This window comes from Arachis hypogaea, chromosome 14 (genome assembly GCF_003086295.3).
Source record: "Arachis hypogaea cultivar Tifrunner chromosome 14, arahy.Tifrunner.gnm2.J5K5, whole genome shotgun sequence".
Classification (NCBI taxonomy): domain Eukaryota; kingdom Viridiplantae; phylum Streptophyta; class Magnoliopsida; order Fabales; family Fabaceae; genus Arachis; species Arachis hypogaea.
The window spans coordinates 106,361,108-106,382,345 of record NC_092049.1 but is presented as its reverse complement, the minus strand read 5'-3'; the positions used below and the strand labels follow the sequence as shown (position 1 = coordinate 106,382,345).

General features: G+C 39.1%; 2 non-coding genes across 2 annotated transcripts; one reads left to right on the top strand and one right to left on the bottom strand.

Annotated features, from left to right (window-relative positions):
• Positions 1-681: 681 nt before the first annotated feature.
• On the bottom strand, positions 682-788 carry LOC112746351 (small nucleolar RNA R71). Its single transcript, XR_003174240.1, has one exon. It is a non-coding gene; the product is annotated as a small nucleolar RNA R71 (small nucleolar RNA).
• Positions 789-10,567: 9,779 nt separating this feature from the next.
• Positions 10,568-10,675, top strand: LOC112746647 (small nucleolar RNA R71). The gene has a single exon (XR_003174518.1). It is a non-coding gene; the product is annotated as a small nucleolar RNA R71 (small nucleolar RNA).
• The last annotated feature ends 10,563 nt before the right edge of the window (positions 10,676-21,238 follow it).

Genomic DNA, 21,238 nt, shown 5'->3' with positions numbered 1-21,238 from the left:
TGCAAGGTTCAGCGACGCGTATGCGTGACCAACGCGTACGCGTGACAGAGCGTCACGTGCTGCACTTAACAAAACTCGCTGGCGGCAATTTCTGGGTTGATTTGGACCCAATTTCAAACCTGAAAATACAGACTAGAGGCAGGGGTGGAGATGAGACTGAACACACTTTCATTTTCACTTTAGTTTTTAAATTCTAGAGAGAAAAACTACTACTTTTCTTAGGGTTCTTAGCATTCTTAGTTCATCTTCGAATTAGATCTTGAGAGAGGTGCCACTACCTTCAATTGAAGTCAATTTCCTTCTAGTTTTTTATTCTAATTTCTCTATTACTCTGTTCTATTTGATTATTGTGCATTCATGTTTGGATCTTGTCACTCTTGAATTTAATCAATGCATTGCATTATTTCTATGTTTATTTTTATTGCTTGTGTGATCCTTTTTAATTAATTGTCAGTGCCAAATTTTGATTTTATTAACTTATTATAATTATCATATCTTTTATTTATTCTTATTATATGTTCTAAATTCCATGGTTTACCCTCTCAAGAGCCTATCAAGTACCTCATAGATTTTTAGACAGCTTATTCAACTACTAGGCGGCATGGTGCGGATGAGACTGCCGTTTGGGATTTGCTCAGAAGGGAATTCCTGGACAAGTTCTTTATAGCGTAGGTTACAGATAGCTTGAGAAAGGAAATTTCCTACATCATTCAAGCTGAATCAGAGACTCTCTATGAATATTGGGAACACTTCAGGAATCTCTTGGACTCATGTCCTCATCACATGATTGACCAGTTGGTGCTAATTAGCTACTTCTGCCAAGGCATGAAGCCTCGAGACAAGACCCTCTTGGATGCTGCAAGAAATGGCTCTCCGATGAAGTACAAGACGGTGATAGAAGCATGGCAACTGATCACCGATCTAGCGGAAGTTTCTTCTAGCAGTAAGACCGTTGCTCTCACGAAGACTTTGGGAGAGATGACCAATATACTCAAGCAGCTCCAGCTCAATCAATAATAACCTCCACCTCCTCCACAACAACAATGTCAACAGTTGGTCCCTCAAAGAATGTGTGGAATATGCGCTTGCTATTCTCACTACACTGATGAATGTCCACAACTCCAAGAGGACAACACCTTGGCGGCTACCAATGCTTATTACAACCGTCTGAATCAAGGGTACTATCAACAAGGCGGTAATTATAATCAAGGTGGTAACTACAATCAAGGTTGGCAAGACAACCCCAACCAAGGATGGAGGGACAACTACAACCAAGGAGGCAAAGACAATGGTGGAAATCAAAGGTGGAACAACAACTATCAACAGAACCGGTATCAACAAGAACCTCCATACCAACAGCAAAACCAAGACTAAAGATACCAACCACCTCACCAAAGGTAAGCTCAAGCATCTCAACTCAATCAACCATAAACGCCTCAAATTACCTACCCTCCTTCCTCCTCCAACCAAGATGAAATATTCTGTTCAATTCTTCAAGGACAAAAAGAGCTTCAAAATTCATTTACCTCTAGCCTCACCGGTCTTACCTCCATTCTACAAGCTCTTATATCATGTATGGACCCACCCTCTACCTCCAATAATCAACCTTCAAGCTCTAGTGAACTTCCCTCTCAACCTTTACCCAACCCCAAGGGTGGAATCAATGCCATCACTTTAAGGTCCGGCACTACATTGCAAGAGAGGAGACCCGAGGAGCCAAGCTCAAGAGAAGACATTCAAGATGAAGATGTTGTTGAGGTGGAAGATGTTGAAGAAGAGGATAAGGTACAAGATGCGGTTGAAGAAGAAGTTGCTCAACCAAGGAATGGAGTATCTAAAGAAGACAATGTTGTGAAAGAGGTCATTCCCATTCCTTTTCCACACCTTGCTAGGAGGATTAAAAAGCAAGTGGAGCTAGATCCCAAGATGGTGGAGATCTTAAAAAAGGTTTAGGTAACTATTCTCCTTTTTGATTCTATTCGCCAGGTTCCTAAGTATGCTAAGTTTCTAAAGGATTTGTGCATGAATAAGGAAAAGATCCATGATTTAGAAACTATTCCTTTGGGTAGCTCAATTTCTGCTCTTATGGGTGCTATACCAGAGAAATGTGGTGATCCCGGTCCTTGTATGGTTACTTGCACTATAGGGGGTGTACAGTTTGTTGACTGCATGTGTGATTTAGGTGCATGTGTTAGTATTATGCCATTGTCTGTATATGATGCTTTGAAGCTTCCACCGTTGAAAAGGTCGACAGCCCATTTTGTTTTAGCAGATAAGAGCATAATCTCAGTGGTTGGCATTGCGGAAGACGTCTTGGTAAGAATTAAGGGGTTGACTTTTCCTATTGACTTCTACATTCTAGAGATGCCCCCTAATGACTCAGGAAGACCTTCATCCATCTTGCTTGGAAGGCTGTTTTTGAAGACTTCTTGGTTTAAATTGGATGCCTTCTCGGGTACATATTCATTTGAGATTGATGGAAGAGCAGTGAGCTTCAACCTTGATGAAGCTATGAAGCACCCACCGGAAGATCACTCTATCTTCCAGTGTGACATTATTGATGAGACTGTGGCTGAAAGTGCCAAGACATGAGTATACTAAAAATACCTTGCCACCTCCAATGGTTTCGGATGATCAAGTGCCAAGCCATGAGCTGAAAATGGAGTTGAAGCCCCTTCCACCTCACCTAAAGTATGCTTATCTTGAAGATAATCAACAACTCCCAGTTATCATTGCAAAGGAACTTACTTTCCAACAAGAGGAGCGTATGCTTAGTGTGCTGGGAAGAAACAAGAAAGCTATTGGGTGGAGTTTGACGGACATAATAGGTATAAGCCCTCAAGTCTGTGAGCGCTGCATTTTTCTAGAGGAGGGAGCGAGGCCTATTCATCAATCTCAAAGGCGGTTGAACCCCACAATTCTAGAAGTTGTGGAGAAGGAAGTGACCTGACTGCTTGAAGCCGATATCATCTATCCAATCTCGGACAGTGAATGGGTTAGTCCAGTACAGGTGGTTCTGAAGAATTCTGGCATCACAACAGTGAAGAATGAGAATGGGAAACTCATGGCTACAAGGGTGCAGAATTTCTGGAGAGTGTGCATTGACTACAGGCGCTTGAATTTGGCCACTTGCAAGGATCACTACCCATTACCTTTCATCGATCAAATTCTTGATTGCCTGTTAGGTAAATCACACTATTGTGTTCTAGATGGATATACTGGCTATTTTCAAATCCATTTCTGGAGAGTGTGCATTGACTACAGGCGCTTGAATTTGGCCACTCGCAAGGATCACTACCCATTACCTTTCATCGATCAAATTCTTGATTGCCTGTTAGGTAAATCACACTATTGTGTTCTAGATGGATATACTGGCTATTTTCAAATCCATATTGCTCCAGAAGATCAGGAGAAAACAACTTTTACATGCCCCTTTGGAATGTATGCATATAAGAGAATGCCTTTTGGTTTATGTAATGCACCGGCTACATTTCAAAGGTGCATGATGAGTATATTCTCAGATCTTCTTGAGCATTGTATGGAAGTTTTTATGGATGACTTTAGTGTTTATGGTGATTACTTTTACCTTTGTTTGGATAGTCTAGCTAGAGTATTAGAAAGATGTGCTAGTTCAAACCTTGTGCTTAATTTTGAAAAGTGTCATTTTATGGTAAAGCAAGGTATTGTTCTAGGCCATGTTGTTTCTAATATTGGTATATTTGTTGATCCTGCAAAGGTTAATGTTATTTCTGGTTTACCTTACCCCTCCTCTGTGAGGGAAGTCCGTTCTTTTCTTAGCCATGCAGGTTTCTATCGGCGTTTTATCAAAGACTTCAATAAGCTTGCACTACCTTTGTCCCGTCTACTGCAGAAGGACGTAGAGTTTGACTTAAGTGAGGACTGCATGGAAGCATTTGACAAGCTGAAGATTGCCTTGACCCAAGCTCCTATTGTGAGAGGGCCTGACTAGAGTAGGCCATTTGAGATCATGTGTGACACATCAAACTATGCGGTAGAAACGGCGCTGGCTCAGTGCGAAGGTAAGGACCTATACATTATTGCTTATGCTTTTAAAACTTTAGATGGTGCCCAGTCTAATTATACTGCCACTGAAAAAGAACTTTTAGCTGTTGCTTTTGCTTTGGATAAATTCCGAGCTTATTTACTTGGAACCAAGGTGGTGGTATATTTAGACCATGCGGCTTTGTAGTTCTTGTTAGCTAAGAAATAGTCCAAACCAAGGTTAATTCGTTGGATATTATTATTGCAAGAGTTTGATTTAGAGATCAAAGATAAGAGTGGTTCCCATAATTTGGTGGCAGACCACTTGAGTCACCTAGAACATATTAAAAGTGACTCTACTCCTATCAATGATGCATTTCCACTTGATAGCTTGCAAGCAATATCTGAGGTGGTTCCTTGGTATGCACCCATAGCTAATTATTTGGTTAGTCGTACCTTTCCTCCAAATTTTTCTAAGCATCAAAAGGACAAGCTTAAAAGCGAGTCCAAGTATTACATATGGGATGACCCATATTTGTGGAGATGTAGTGCTGACCAAATAATAAGACGGTGTATGCCACAATCTGAAATCCAGTCAATTTTAGAGGCCTGCCACTCTTCTGAGAGTGGTGGACACTTTGGTCCTCAAAGGACTGCAAGAAAAATTTTAGACTGCGGATTTTGGTGGCCCACACTTTTTAAGGATGCTAATATTTTCTGTGACTCTTGCCACCAATGCCAAAGGTTTGGAAATATATCCAAGAGGGATGAGATGCCCCGACAACTAATGTTGTTTTGTGAAATTTTTTATGTTTGGGGTATTGACTTCATGGGTCTATTTCCAAACTCGAATGGTTTCTTATACATTTTGTTAGCTATTGACTATATTTCTAAATGGGTGGAAGCAATTCCTACCCATACTGATGATGCTAACGTTGTTATTTCTTTTGTTAGGAATAATATTATTTGTCGCTTTGGATCACCGCGAGCAATCGTGAGTGATCAAGGCTCTCATTTTTGTAACAGAAGAATGACAAGTTTGCTGAAGAAACATGGAATCATTCACATGGTGGTTGGTGCACGAAATTGCGATCATCAATAATGGCACCAAAGGCTTGGTGATCTCACACGTGAATCACACTTTATCACAACTTCGCACAACTAACCAGCAAGTGCACTGGGTCGTCCAAGTAATAAACCTTACGTGAGTAAAGGTCGATCCCACGAAGATTGTCGGCCTGAAGCAAGCTATGGTCACCTTGTAAATCTCAGTCAGGCGAATTCAAATGGTTATGGTGAATTGATAATAAAAATATAAATAAAACGTAAAATAAAGATAGAGATACTTATGTAATTTATTGGTGAGAATTTCAGATAAGCGTATAGAGATGCTTTTATTCCTCCTGAACCTCTGCTTTCCTGCTGTCTTCATCCAATCCTTCATACTCCTTTCAATGGCAAGCTGTATGTTGGGCATCACCGTTGTCAATGGCTACATCCCGTTCTCTCTGTGAAAATGGTCCAATGCGCTGTCACTGCATGGCTAATCATTTGTCGGTTCTCGATCATACTGGAATAGGATTTACTATCCTTTTGCATCTATCACTACGCCCAGCACTCGCGAGTTTGAAGCTCGTCACAGCCATCATTTCCCAGATCCTACTCGGAATACCACAGACAAGGTTTAGACTTTTCGGATCTCAAGAATGGCCATCCATGGGTTCTAACTTATACCACGAAGATTCTAATATCTCGGACTCGGTCCCCTGTATTAGATACCTAAGAGATACTCATTCTAGCTTGTTTGCATGTAGAACGGAAGTGTTTGTCAGACACGCGTTCGTAAGTGAGAATGATGATGAGCGTCACATAATCATCACATTCATCATGTTCTTGGGTGCGAATGAACATCTTAGAATAGGAATAAGCTTGAATTGAATAGAAAAACAATAGTACTTTGCATTAATTCATGAGGAACAGCAGAGCTCCACACCTAAATCTATGGTGTGTAGAAACTCTACCGTTAAAAATACATAAGTGATAATAGGGTAGACATGGCCGAGTGGCCAGCCTCCCATGGAGGTCCAGAGATCTAAAAATGATCAAAAGATGTAAATACAATAGTAAAAAGTTCTATTTATACTAAACTAGTTACCAGGGTTTACAAAAATGAGTAAATGATGCAAAAATCCACTTTCGGGCCCACTTGGTGTGTGCTTGGGCCGAGCATTGAAGCTTTCACGTGTAGAGGTCTTTCTTGGAGTCAAACGCCAGTTTGTAACCTGTTTCTGGCATTTAACTCTGCTTCACAACCTGTTTCTGGCGTTTAACTCCAGAATAGAGCAGAGAGCTGGCGTTGAATGCCATTTTGCGTTGTCTAAACTCGGGAAAAATATGGACTATTATATATTTCTGGAAATCCCTGGATGTCTACTTTCCAACGCAATTAAGAGCGTGCCATTTGGACTCTTGTAGCTCCAGAAAATTCACTTTGAGTGCAGGGAGGTCAGAATCCAACAGCATCTGCAGTCCTTCTTCAACCTCTGAATCTGATTTTTGCTCAAGTCCCTCAATTTCAGCCAGAAATTACCTGAAATCACAGAAAAACACACAAACTCATAGTAAAGTCCAGAAATGTGAATTTTTTTTTAAAAACTAATAAAAATATACTGAAAACTAACTAAATCATACTGAAAACTATGTAAAAACAATGCCAAAAAGCGTATAAATTATCCGCTCATCACAACGCCAAACTTAAATTGTTGCTTGTCCCCAAGCAACTGAAAATAAAATAGGATAAAAAGAAGAGAATATACTATAAATTCTAAAATATCAATGAAACTTAGCTCTAATCAGATGAGCGGGACTTGTAACTTTTTTGCCTCTTGAATAGTTTTGGCATCTCACTTTATCCATTGAAGTTCAGAATGATTGGCATCTATAGGAACTCAGAGTTCAGATAGTGTTATTGATTCTCCTAGTTCAGTATGTTGATTCTTGAACACAGCTACTTTATAAGTCTTGGCCGTGGCCCTAAGCACTTTGTTTTCCAGTATTACCACCGGATACATAAATGCCACAGACACATAACTGGGTGAACCTTTTCAGATTGTGACTCAGCTTTGCTAAAGTCCCCAATTAGAGGTGTCCAGGGTTCTTAAGCACACTCTTTTTTTTTTTTGCTTTGGACCTTGACTTTAACCGCTCAGTCTCAAGTTTTCACTTGACACCTTCACGCCACAAGAACATGGTTAGGGACAGCTTGGTTTAGCCACTTAGGCCAAGATTTTATTCCTTTAGGCCCTCCTATCCACTGATGCTCAAAGCCTTGGATCCTTTTTATTTACCCTTGCCTTTTGGTTTTAAGGGCTATTGGCTTTTTGCTCTTGCCTTTTGGTTTAAAAAGTTTTTGGCTTTTTCTGCTTGCTTTTTCTTTTTTTTTTTCGCTATTTTTCTCTTTTTTTTCCTCACAAGCTTTTGTATTCACTGCTTTTTCTTGCTTCAAGAATCATTTTTATGATTTTTCAGATCTTCAAATAATATTTCTCCTTTTTCCTTATTCTTCAAGGGCCAACATATTTAACATTCATAAACCACAATATCAAAAGACATATGCACTGTTCAAGCATTCATTCAGAAAACAAAAAGTATTGTCACCACATCAAAATAATTAAACTAGTTTCAAGGATGAATTCGAAACCATGAACTTCTTGTTCTTTTGTTTTTAGAATATTTTTTTCATTTAAGAGAGGTGATGGATTCATAGGACATTCATAACTTTAAGGCATAGACACTTAGACACTAGTGATCATATAGTGAAGACACAAACATAAATAAATATGAAGCATAGTAAATGAAAAACAGAAAAATAAGAACAAGGAGATTAAGGAATGGGTCCACCTTAGTGAGGGTGGCGTCTTCCTCTTCTTGAAGAACCAATGGTGCTCTTTGATCTTCTCTAATCTCATGGAGGATGATGGAGTGCTCTTGGTGCTCTATCCTTAGTTGTCCCATGTTAGAACTTAATTCTCCTAGGGAGGTGTTGATTTGCTCCCAATAATTCTGTGGAGAAAAGTGCATCCCCTGAGGCATCTCAGGGATTTTATGGTGAGGAATTTCCTCTTGCTCTTGTTGAGGTCCATGATCTCTTGTTTGCTCCATCCTTTTCTTAGTGATGGGCTTGTCCTCTTCAATGAGGATGTCTCTGGCCTTAGGTGCCATAAATGGTTATGGAAAAAAAAAGTAATGCTTTTACCACACCAAACTTAGAAGGTTTGCTCGTCCTCGAGCAAAAGAAGAAAGAAAGTAGTAGAAGAAGAAGAAGATGGAGGTGTGTGAATGGTTCGGCCAAGAGGGTTTTAGGTGGTTATGATGTGTGAAAATGAAGGAATGATGGTTTGAATTTGAGTGGGTGGGTGTAGGTGGTTTGTATGATGGTTTTGGAGGAGTAACGGAGGTGATTGGTGGAGGTTATTTTGGGAAAGAGTGTTATGGAAAGGTGTGAGGAGGAGAGGTGTGGTAGGTGGGGATCCTGTGGGGTCCACAGATCCAGTGGGGTCAAGGACTTAGCATCCCTGCTCCAATTAGGCGTGCAAAACGCCCTCAAAGTGCATGTCTGGCGTTAAACGCCAGCTTGCTGCTTGTTTCTGGCGTTTAACGCTAGTTTGATGCTTCTTACTGCCGTTTGAACGCCAGTAAGTTCTTCCTCCAGGGTGAGCTATTTCTTCTGCTATTTTTAATTCTGTTTTTGATTTTTCAGTAGTTTTTGTGACTTCACATGATCCTCAACCTAAAGAAAACATGAAATAACAATGGAAAATAAATAGATATAATCAAATAACATTGGGTTGCCTCCTAACAAGCGCTTCTTTAAAGTCAATAGCTTGACAGTGAGCTCTCATGGAGCCTCACAGATGTTCAGAGTATTGTTGGGACCTCCCAACACCAAACTTAGAGTTTGGTTGTTGCCTCCCAACACCAAACTTAGAGTTTGACTGTGGGGGCTTTGGTTGACTCTGCAGTGAGAGAAGCTTTCTATGCTTACTCTCCATGGTTACAGAAGGAGATCCTTGAGTCTTAAACACAAGGTTGTCCTCATTCAGTTGAAGGATCAATTCTCCTCTGTCCACATTAATCACAGCTCTTGCTGTGGCTAGGAATGGTCTTCCAAGGATGATGGACTCATCCTCTTCCTTCCTAGTGTCTAGGATTATGAAATCAGCAGGGATGTAAAGGCCTTCAACCTTTACTAGCACGTCCTCTACTAGTCCATAAGCTTGTTTTCTTGAGTTGTCTGCCATCTCTAATGAGATTCTGGCAGCTTGTACCTCAAAGATCCCAAGTTTCTCCATTACAGAGAGTGGCATTAAGTTTATTCCTGACCCTAGGTCACACAGAGCCTTCTCGAAGGTCAATGTGCCTATGTTACAGGGAATTAGGAATTTACCAGGATCATGTTTCTTTTGAGGTAATTTCTGCCTATCCAATGCATTCAGTTCATTGGTGAGCAAGGGAGGTTCATCTTCCCAAGTCTCATTACCAAATAATTTGGCATTCAACTTCATCATTGCACCAAGGTACTTAGCAACTTGCTCTTTAGTAATGTCTTCATCCTCTTCAGAGGATGAATATTCATCAGAGCTCATGAAGGCCATAAGGAGGTTCAATGGAATCTCTATGGTCTCTAGATGAGCCTCAGATTCCTTTGGTTCCTCAAAGGGAAACTCCTTATTGGTCACTGAGCGTCCCAAGAGGTCTCCTCACTAGGATTCACGTCCTCCTCCTCCCTTGTAGGTTCGGCCATGATGGTCAAATCAATGGCCTTGCACTCTCTCTTTGGATTTTCTTCTGTATTGCTTGGGAGAGTACTAGGAGGAGTTTCAGTGACCCTTTTACTCAGCTGGCCCACTTGTGCCTCCAAATTTCTAATGGATGACATTGTTTCATTCATGAAACTCATAGTGGCCTTAGATAGATCAGAGACTATATTTGCTAAGCTAGATGGATTCTGCTCAGAATTCTCTGTCTGTTGCTGAGGTGATGATGGAAAAGGTTTGCTATTGCTAAACCTGTTTCTTCCACCATTATTAAAGCCTTGTTGAGGCTTTTGTTGATCTTTCCATGAGAAATTTGGATGATTTCTCCATGAGGGATTATAGGTGTTTCCATAAGGTTCACCCATGTAATTCACCTCTGCTATTGCAGGGTTCTCAGGATCATAAGCTTCTTCTTCAGAAGATGCCTCTATAGTACTGTTGGATGATTCTTTCAATCCATTTAGACTCTGAGAGATCATATTGACTTACTGAGTCAATATTTTATTCTGAGCCAATATGGCATTTAGAGTATCAATTTCAAGAACTCCCTTCCTCAGAGGCGTCCCATTACTCACAGGATTCCTTTCAGAATTGTACATGAACTGGTTATTTGCAACCATGTCAATAAGTTCCTGAGCTTCTGCAGGCATTTTCTTTAGGTGAATGGATCCACCTGTAGAATGGTCCAGTGACATCTTTGATAGTTCAGACAGACCATCATAGAATATATCCAAGATGGTCCATTCTGAAAGCATGTCAGAAGGACACTTTTTGGTCAGTTTCTTGTATCTCTCCCAAGCTTCATAGAGGGATTCACCTTCTTTCTGTTTGAAGGTTTGAACATCCACTCTAAGCTTACTAAGCTTTTGAGGAGGAAAGAACTTGGCTAAGAAAGCCGTGACCAGCTTATCCCAAGAGTTCAGGCTATCTTTAGGTTGAGAATCCAACCATATTCTAGCTCTGTCTCTTACAGCAAACGGGAAAAGCATAAGCCTGTAGACCTCGGAATCAACCCCATTGGTCTTAATAGTGTCACAGATCTGCAAGAATTCAGTTAAGAACTGAAAAGGATCTTCTGATGGAAGTCCATGAAACTTGCAGTTCTGTTGCATCAGAGAAACTAATTGAGGCTTTAGCTCAAAATTGTTTGCTCCAATGGCAGGGATTGAGATGCTTCTTCCATGTAAATTGGAATTTGGTACAGTAAAGTCACCAAGCATCTTCCTTGCATTGTTATTATTTTCGGCCATGTCTCCTTCTTGTTCGAAAATTTTAGTAAAGTTCTCTTCAGAGTGTTGTGTTTTAGCTTCTCTTAGCTTCCTCTTCAGAGTCCTTTCAGGTTCCGGATCAGCTTCAACAAGAATGTTCTTGTCCTTGCTCCTGCTCATATGAAAAAGAAGGGAACAGAAAATAATAGGGATCCTCTTTGCCACAGTGGAGAGGTTCCTTTATGTGAGTAGAAGAGAAGAATAAAAAAAGAAAAATGTAAGAATCCAAACACAAGGGAGAGGAGTGGGTTCAAATTCTTGGGTGGAAGAGAAGTGTTAGTAGATAAATAAATAATTAGAAGGGGATGAGAGATGAGAGAATTCGAAAATTAAATAAAATAAAATAAAAATATTTTTGTTTTTAATTTAAAATCAAAGTTATAATTCGAAAATCAAAAAGAAAAATGAAATTAAATTAAATTAAAGTTTAAAATAATTAGTTAAATAAAAATAAATTTTGAAAAAGAGGGAACGGATTTTCAAAAATTAGAAAGAGAATTAGTTAGGTAGTTTTGAAAAAGATATGATTGAAATAGTAAACTTTTAAAATCAAACAAAAAGTCAAGTAGTTAATTGAAAAAGATTTGAAAATCAATTTTTGAAAAGATAAGAAGTTAGAAAAGAAGTTAGAAAAGATTTTGAAATTTGATTTTTGAAAAAGATATGATTGAAAAGATATGATTGAAGAAGAAATTAAAAAGATTTGATTTTGAAAAAGATTTTGAAATTAGCAATCAAAAAGATATGATTGAAAATTAAAAATATATGATTTTGAAAATTAAAGTTGATTACTTGACTAACAAGAAACAAAAAGATATGATTTTAAAATTTAAAGATTGAACCTTTCTTAATAGGCAAGTAACAACTTGAAATTTTTTAATCTAAAAATTAAATGTTAGTGAGATTTTCGAAAATATGAAATAAAGATAAGAAAAAGATTTTGAAATTCAAAATTTAAAATTTTCGAAAATATTGGAAAAAAATAAAAAAGATTTGATTTTTGAAAAAGATTTGAAAAAGATAGAATTTTTAAATTGAAAATTGACTTGACTAATAAGAAACAATTGAATTTTAAAACTTTATGACTAAATCAATTCAAATTTTCAAAAATTATGAGCAAAATAAGAGAAAGATATTTTTTGTATTTTTAAATTTTTAATGAAGAAAGAGAAAAACACAAAATTGAAACAAAACATGAAAATTATGAATCAAAACAACTAATGCATGCAAGAACACTTTGAATGCCAAGATGAACGCCAAGAACACTTTGAAGATCAAGATGAACATCAAGACTTATTTTTGAAAAATTTTAAGAAAAGAAAAACATGCAAGACACCAAACTTAGAAATTTTTAATTTTTAGACACTATGAATGCAAGAATGCATATGAAAAACAAGATGCAACACACAACAAGAAAATATGAAGATCAAACAAGAGGATTCATCAAAAACAACTTGAAGATCATGAAGAACATCATGCATGAGTTTTCGAAAAATTCAAGAAAGAGATAAACATGTAATTGATACCAAACTTAAAAACTGACACTATACTTTAACAAGAAACACAAAATTATTTTTGGTTTTATGATTTTATAAGAAATTTTTTTTTGGTTTTTTTTTTCGAAAATTATTTTGGGAAAAATGAAAAAGAAGAAATTTTTTTGTATTATTTTCGAAAATAAGAAATAAAAATCTTAAAAATAAAATAAAATTACCTAATCTGAGCAACAAGATGAACCGTCAGTTGTCCAAACTCGAACAAACTCCGGCAACGCCGCCAAAAACTTGGTGCACAAAATTGCGATCATCAACAATGTCACCAAAGGCTTGGTGCTCTCAACCGTGAAGCACACTTTATCACAAATTCGCACAACTAACCAGCAAGTGCACTGGGTCATCCAAGTAATAAACCTTACGTGAGTAAGGGTCGATCCCACGGAGATTGTCGGCCTGAAGCAAGCTATGGTCACCTTGTAAATCTCAGTCAAGCGGATTCAAATGGTTATGGTGAATTGATAATAAAAATATAAATAAAACGTAAAATAAAGATAGAGATACTTATGTAATTCATTGGTGAGAATTTCAGATAAGCGTATAGAGATGCTTTTGTTCCTCCTGAACCTCTGCTTTCTTGCTGTCTTCATCCAATCCTTCATACTCCTTTCCATGGCAAGCTGTATGTTGGGCATCACCGTTGTCAATGGCTACATCCCGTCCTCTTTGTGAAAATGGTCCAATGCGCTGTCACTGCATGGCTAATCATCTGTCGGTTCTCGATCATACTGGAATAGGATTTACTATCCTTTTGCGTCTATCACTACGCTCAGCACTCGTGAGTTTGAAGCTCGTCACAGCCATCCCTTCCCAGATCCTACTCGGAATATCAAAGACAAGGTTTAGACTTTCCGGATCTCAAGAATGGTCGTCCATGGGTTCTAACTTATACCACGAAGATTCTAATATCTCGGACTCGGTCCCCTGTATTGGATACCTAAGAGATACTCATTCTAGCTTGTTTGCATGTAGAACGGAAGTGTTTGTCAGACACGCGTTCGAAAGTGAGAATGATGATGAGCGTCACATAATCATCACATTCATCATGTTCTTGGGTGCGAATGAACAACTTAGAATAGGAATAAGCTTGAATAGAATAGAAAAACAATAGTACTTTGCATTAATTCATGAGGAACAGCAGAGCTCCACACCTTAATCTATGGTGTGTAGAAACTCTATAGTTAAAAATACATAAGTGATAATAGGGTAGACATGGCCGAGTGGCCAGCCTCCCATGGAGGTCTAGAAATCTAAAAATGATCAAAAGATGTAAATACAATAGTAAAAAGTCCTATTTATACTAAACTAGTTACTAGGGTTTACAGAAATGAGTAAATAATGCAGAAATCCACTTCCGGGCCCACTTGGTGTGTGCTTGGGCTGAGCATTGAAGCTTTCACGTGTAGAGGTCTTTCTTGGAGTCAAAAACCAGTTTGTAACCTGTTTCTGGCGTTTAACTCTGCTTTGCAACCTGTTTCTGGCGTTTAACTCCAGAATAGGGCAGAGAGCTGGCGTTGAACGCCAGTTTGCGTTATCTAAACTCTGGAAAAGTATGGACTATTATATATTTCTGGAAAGTCCTGGATGTCTACTTTCCAACACAATTGAGAGCGTGCCATTTGGACTTCTGTAGCTCCAGAAAATTCACTTTGAGTGCAGGGAGGTCAGAATCCAACAGCATCTGCAGTCCTTCTTCAACCTCTGCATCTGATTTTTGCTCAAGTCCCTCAATTTCAGCCAGAAATTACCTGAAATCATAGAAAAACACACAAACTCATAGTAAAGTCCAGAAATAAGAATTTTATTTAAAAACTAATAAAAATATACTGAAAACTAACTAAATCATACTGAAAACTATGTAAAAACAATGCCAAAAAGCGTATAAATTATCCGCTCATCAGTGGTGACGGCTTACCATCCTCAAACCAATGGGCAAGTCAAAGTGTCTAATAGAGAGATCAAGCACATACCGGAGAAGATTTTCAAACCTCATAGAAGGGACTGGAGCTCTAGGCTTCGAGATGCGCTATGGGCTTATCGCACTACTTACAAGACACCATCGGCATGAGTTCGTTCTGCCTAGTCTACGGAAATACTTGTCACCTTCCGGTAGAGGTGGAACACAAAGCTTACTAGACTGTGAAGGAATTGGAAGAATTGAAGTGCCTTCGACTGGAAGCATATGAGAACTCAAGGCTCTATAAGGAGAAGATGAAGGCGGTACAGGACAAGAACATCAAGAGAAGAGAGTTTAGAGCTGGGGATGAAGTCCTTCTCTATAACTTGAGGTTGAGGTTAATCCCAGGCAAACTGAGGTCAAGGTGGGATGGACCCTACGTGGTGGAGAAGGTGGAACCGTATGGAGTTGTCCACCTAAGTCACCCCTCAAGCCCCACCTTCTTCAAAGTCAATGGCTACCGTTTGAAGCTGTATCATGGTGTGAACAACAAGGAGCTGGAGATCTTCCTCTTGAAGGATCTAGAAAGGGAAGAGGACTGAGCCTATGGACCGTCCAACTTAAGGACGTTAAAGAAAAGTGCTAGGTGGGAGGCAACCCACCATGGTATGATCGTCCTTTTGATAATTCTATTTTATTTATGTGCTTCTATTTATTTCCTTCTTTGTCTTTGTTAATTTTTACTTAAGCATGTTTTCCTTTTATTCAGAAAGAAAAAAAAGTGCACCTGATGCGTAAGCGTCAATGACGCGCACGCGTCATGTGGAGGTCCGCTCTCTAGTATTCTGAACAGAGAGTTATGCTGGAACTGTGCGGGTGGGGTGCCTGGCGCACAAACCACCTCACGTGTACGCGTGGTCCACGCGTACGCGTCACTAGCAATTATGGGGTTCCACGCGTGTACGTCAGCTACACGTACGTGTGGTATGAGAAATCGGCGTAATTTGGTACATTGAACAGAGAGTTGTGCTAGTATAATGTTGGAATCGTGTGTCTGGCACAACGAGTAGTCACGCGTATGCGTGACCGACGCTTACGCGTCACTTGAATTTCTGCTCACCTATGCATATGCGTGGGCGACGCGCGCACGTCATAAGCTCCGCGTCACTTAAATCAGCGCGCCGCCTGTTGCATTCTTTTCTCCCGCTAATCCTAATTCTTCCACATTCTTCTTCTTTCCTTCTTTCTACTTCTTCCTTCTTTCTTCTTCCCTTCTCTCACCACCAGCGGCGGACTACCACCAGAGACCACCACCTCCGGCAGCCACAATTTCCTTTCCTTTTCTTCTTCTCTTCCTACTCATCTTCTCACATTCTTACTCCCATTTATCCCCCTATTTTCATCTTCTTTTCAAGGTTTTTTTTTCTTCCTCTCTTCTACTCGTTCCTTCTTCTTTTATTTCTTGCACTTGACTATTTTATGTATTTTTTATTCTATATTAGATTTGATATTTGTAATTTCTTTTTCATTCTTTTATCTTGCATTGTTATGTTGGTGTTGGAATTTTATTTGGGTGATTATTTTGCTATATCTTAGCTTGTTTGTGTTATGAGGTATGCTTTGACAATTGGCATCTTATTTTGGGTATCCCATATACTTGGATTGATTATCTTACTTCCTATTTTTAATTTGGACACCAAGTGTGTTTGTGAAAAAGCTCTTATGGTATTTTAATTTATTTTCTATTTTATTCTTTCACCTTAATGCCTCTTTTCACAACCCTTGCAATCTATGTGTATTGAGTTTATTATTCATTAATTGTCATCATAAAAGTGCTCATCATTTTATTGCATGTGACTATTATTGTTGATACTGATTCTTGAGCTATTCTTCTCATGCTTGTTACTTGCATGCTTTTATCCCTCTTCCATCTAGTTGTTATGATATGCCTTCATGATATTACTTGATGTCTTACTTGCAAGTTGTAGCTACCATGTATTTAAGACACTATCTTTTTCTATGGCATTCATTATCACTTGGACTTTCTTTCATCCGGTTTTTAACTATTTAAATTTGACATTCGTTATCTTTCTTCCTTCTTCAGGATGACCATCAAGAGAGGAAAAGATAAGGCTTCTGACAGGACACCGAAAAAGAAAGGAACTAAAAGAGAACCAGCTAAGGCGCAACCATCCACAAGGGTCAAGCCACCTACTAAGCGGGTGAAGAGGACCGTCCGAGTTGATGAAGTCGAGAAGGCATTTCCCGCACGGGACTCTGCACGATTCACTAACCGTTACTGTGAGCGGATGTTCCCCCTCTTTGCAGAGAGAAACTACCATAATGAGCACCTCCTCAGTCTTCCAGCGCATTTCATTAACTTTGTGGTGCCCCACATTGAAAGGAGACAGTAGGGATTCTTAAGGAGGTAGCCGCGAGAAGCCGATCTCTCTTAGGTGGTTGAATTCTACACCAACTATCACTCGCCTACCCTGCAGTCAGTCTATGTGCGCCAAAAGCAAGTCCCTATCTCCGAAAGTGCCATTCAGAGAGTACTTGATCTTTTACCGAGTCCGGAGGGGATAGATGCCTATCAAGAGGCCCAGCTTGAGCGCCAGACATACCAGTTTGACTAGAACAGCGTCCTTGGAGTCATCACCCAACCTGATAGCATTGGATCTATGGGCAACACCAGACTCGTCCCAAGAGCATCTCCGTTCAAGCACTCACCTTGGAGGCTCGCGTGTGGGCACAGATCATGTCCCACTACATATTTCTGAGCACTCATGAGTCTACTTTCACTATTGACATGACCGTTCTCGTCTGGTGCATTCTCACAGAGTAACCTCTCAACTTGCCAAGACTCATTCGACAGTCTATAGGCCGGGTGCAAATCGTGGGTAACCTACCTTTTCCCGCATTGGTTACAAACTTGGTATCTGCAGCAGGAGTCTCCCATCGGGCTGGGAATACGAGGACCATGATTCCTATGGATGATGAATTTGTTCCAAATGGGAAGTATATCAAACCTCTGGCACCATCTGTGAGCCAGAATGCAGGCCCGTCCTTCAACGCCCCTTCATCATCCGCTCCATCATCATCCACACCTCACACACCACCACTACCAAACCATCATTTGCTACTTGAGATCCTTGAAAGGTTAGACCGGCAAGGCCGGCGGATTGAGCAAATAGAGCGCCGCAACAAGCACCGATACAACTACTTGAAGGAGCTCATTGTTAGTACTCACCCTCCTCCGGAAGGGCCCGATACCCCGGAATCCACTTCACATGATAGCATGGAGAGCCATGACGAGGCGGACAGTAGAGGTGATGATTCCAACCCCACTTTGCTCATCACTGATGGCACGGAGGACCGTGCCAAGCTTTAAGTGTGGGGAGGTTAGTAACTGACTTCCAAAGGTAATATCTCTCTCTCAACACCAATATTTTACTTTTCTTTTGTTAGATAGGATAACTTGCATGAGTAGTAGTTGCTTGCATTTAGCTACTACTTGGTTGAAGTGATAAATTCTTTTTCAAGACACTATTTTATAGCATTTCACTGATTTGAATTAAAAAATTTTGTTAAACTTGTTTGAAGATATTTAATTTGGAACATGGTTTTAGAGCTCGAACATACAAAACCAGTGAGATTTTGAACCTACTTGATTGGTTGTATTTTATCAACCTTATTTTGGTATGTGTTGTTCTCTCCAAAATTGTGATATATATCATGCTTGATTCTATATTTCCATGGTTTGATGTATGCATACACTTATGTGATTGAGCCTTGTTTCACTATAGCTCACATATCCATATAGCCTTACCCTATCATTACCCTTTGTAACCCCATGTTGAGCCTATTTTACCCCATTTATTCTTTATATTAGCACATCACTAACTCTAAGCAAAAAACAATAAATGTCCCTAATTTGAATCCTTGATTAGCTTAGATTAGTAAGGTGTACATGAATTAAGTGTGGGGAAATTGAATTGTGGAATACATGTTTAGGAAAGTGGGTATTTTATATTCTTATGTGAAAATGTGAATATAGTTGGGCACTTGTTCATGCATCTAACACTTTAATCATATGCACTACATCCTTTATGCATATAAAAAAGAAAAAAAAAGAGGAAGCAATAAAAAGGGGACAAAATGCCCCAAGTGAAATAATTAAATTAATGCTTATGATTTATATTCAAAAGACATTAAGGTGCATGAATTTGTGACAAAAATAATCAATGGGTAGTAGGTTTTGCATTGTAATGACTTGGAATGTCTTAGGTTAGGTGAGAAGTTTAGGTTAATCAAGGATTCAGATTTTAGTCCACTTAACCAAATACATTCCTACCTTGACCCTAACCCCATTACAACCCTTGAAAAGACCTCTTGATATGTGCATTTATGCATTAAATTTCTGTTGATTTGTAGAAGAAGAGCAAGCCTTAGAAAGCAAGATTAGTAGAGAACCGAGAGACTCGACCCTCAAACACTAGAGTGATTAAAGTGTATACACTTCCAGTGAGGGTTCGATGCTCGATTCTGTGATCCCGGCTTTCATGAGCTTTCTTCTTGCAAGTTTACTTGTACCTTATTGTGTGATTTGAATTAGTGGAATCCAGTTTATGTTAGTCTTGGAGAATTTGTTTACTTTTAACCAAGTAGGTAGAAGCATTTTAGCATGTAGTTGCATTCATATAAATAGGTTGCATTGCATGAGTCTCACCTTTTCCCTTCACTCTTTTGGTCTCTTGCATGAGGACATGCTAATGTTTAAGTGTGGGGAGATTTGATAAACTACTATATTATGATATATTTTGGACTGAATTAAGTGGGTTTTGTCAACTATTCTCACACTTATTCATGTAAATTGCATGTTTTTCATTTTCTTTCTAATTTTGTGCTATGATTGAAAACATGCTTCCTAAGTCTTAAAATTATTAATTTTTAATTCTCCTTTATTACCATTCGATGTCGTGATGTGTTTGTGAAGTGTTTTCAGGTTTACAGGGCCTGAATGGTGTAACACCTACCACACAGAGTCTTATTCTTAAGTCATAAAACAGAGGTGGCGAGGTATTACGACCTCTAAAAATAAAATTTAGTATATATAGTAGTGTAAAAAATGTTTATAACTAGGAGCCTTTGAAGAAAAAGGGGTAAATAAAAACCGTTAAAGTGAAAAGCGCAACACTCCGATCGGTAACATGAACGACACAGATAAAGGATAAGCTAACATGAAGGGATATACAAGAGAGTGCCAAAATAAAGATATCAAGACTCAGGACTCAGTTTGTGAAGATAACCTATCCGAGCATATAAGTATACATACATATATAAAGAAACTACCCAAAATAAAGCCCAAAACACAAGATACAAAACCCGTTTCTCCAAAATAACCTCTAAGAGGGGTTAATACAATATATATATATTGTAGAGAATATAAGTATCTAAACAAGTATATAAGATCAAAATAAAATCCCGAGAGCTAAGGATCTTCGCCAAAATGGAAGTCTCCAGCATGCCTCAGCGAGGAGCCTCACGTCCTGCATCTGAAAACCACAAAATCTGCATGGGTGAGAACCGGAGGTTCTCAGCATGATAACAGTGCCCAAATATCTAACATGTAATGTCTTGGGAAAGCCGAAGGCAATCCTAGAACTTCAAAATTCATAACCAAAGCATATAAATATAACTAAACCATGAGAAAAAATAGGCGACTAACTTAAGGATCTTCAATCTAACTAAATATCCCCTTTTCCAATCCTGAAAACCTCCCAACCGCCAACAGTAATTGAGATGCAAACACAAGTATATCAAACAAAGAAATGCACAAGTAGGAAGCAGATAAGACAATTAGGCAGTTAGCAAGTAATGATGCAATCAATTAGACATTCCAAACAAATCACATATAATGCATATGATGCATGCCTGTCCTAGTAGCTGATGAGTCTCATCTGTCAGTTATAAAGCCAACTCGACAAATTCTGGTAGCTAACCATTGGACTGTCCCTCTGTCGTGCATCCCCAACTTGAGTTATTCACAATATAAACATAATTTATATCCAACACCTCACTAGTGTATATTCACGAGGGCGTGTCATCCGGAACTTTCACCGTGTCCAGCCACACTTATGACATAGGGTCAACAGAGTATCAAGTCTTCACCTGGAGCACGTGGTGGCTAGCCACTGATTTCATCCAGGGAAACTCGTATCTCAGATAGGTGGAGTGCAACAATCACAATATCAATAATTCAATTCAGCATATAAGCATTCATTCTCATCCATACATTAACATTTATCTCAGCCATCCGGCTTTGAATCATAATTCATTATCAGCCATAAACCATCATTACATACAGCCATTCGACTCATATCATACTTAGCCACTCGGCTCATATCCTACACCGCACTCCACCACCCTCCTCCACAACTCATATCATCATTATTAATCATAACTCATCATAATATCTCCTTTCTTCATCCACAAGTTACCCCCCTTCCCTAGCTTCCTCTCAATCACTAGGAATTTTACTTTGATTTAAGATTTAAAGGATGAAATTGGGGGTTTATAAGCGTGAAACAAAATCTCGGAAGGCTACAAGCTTGTTGGGAATGTGACAAACTTGAAAACAAAAGCTTTAGAAATGAACAGGGTCGTGTACGTACGCACAGGGGTGTGTGTGCGCACACCCAG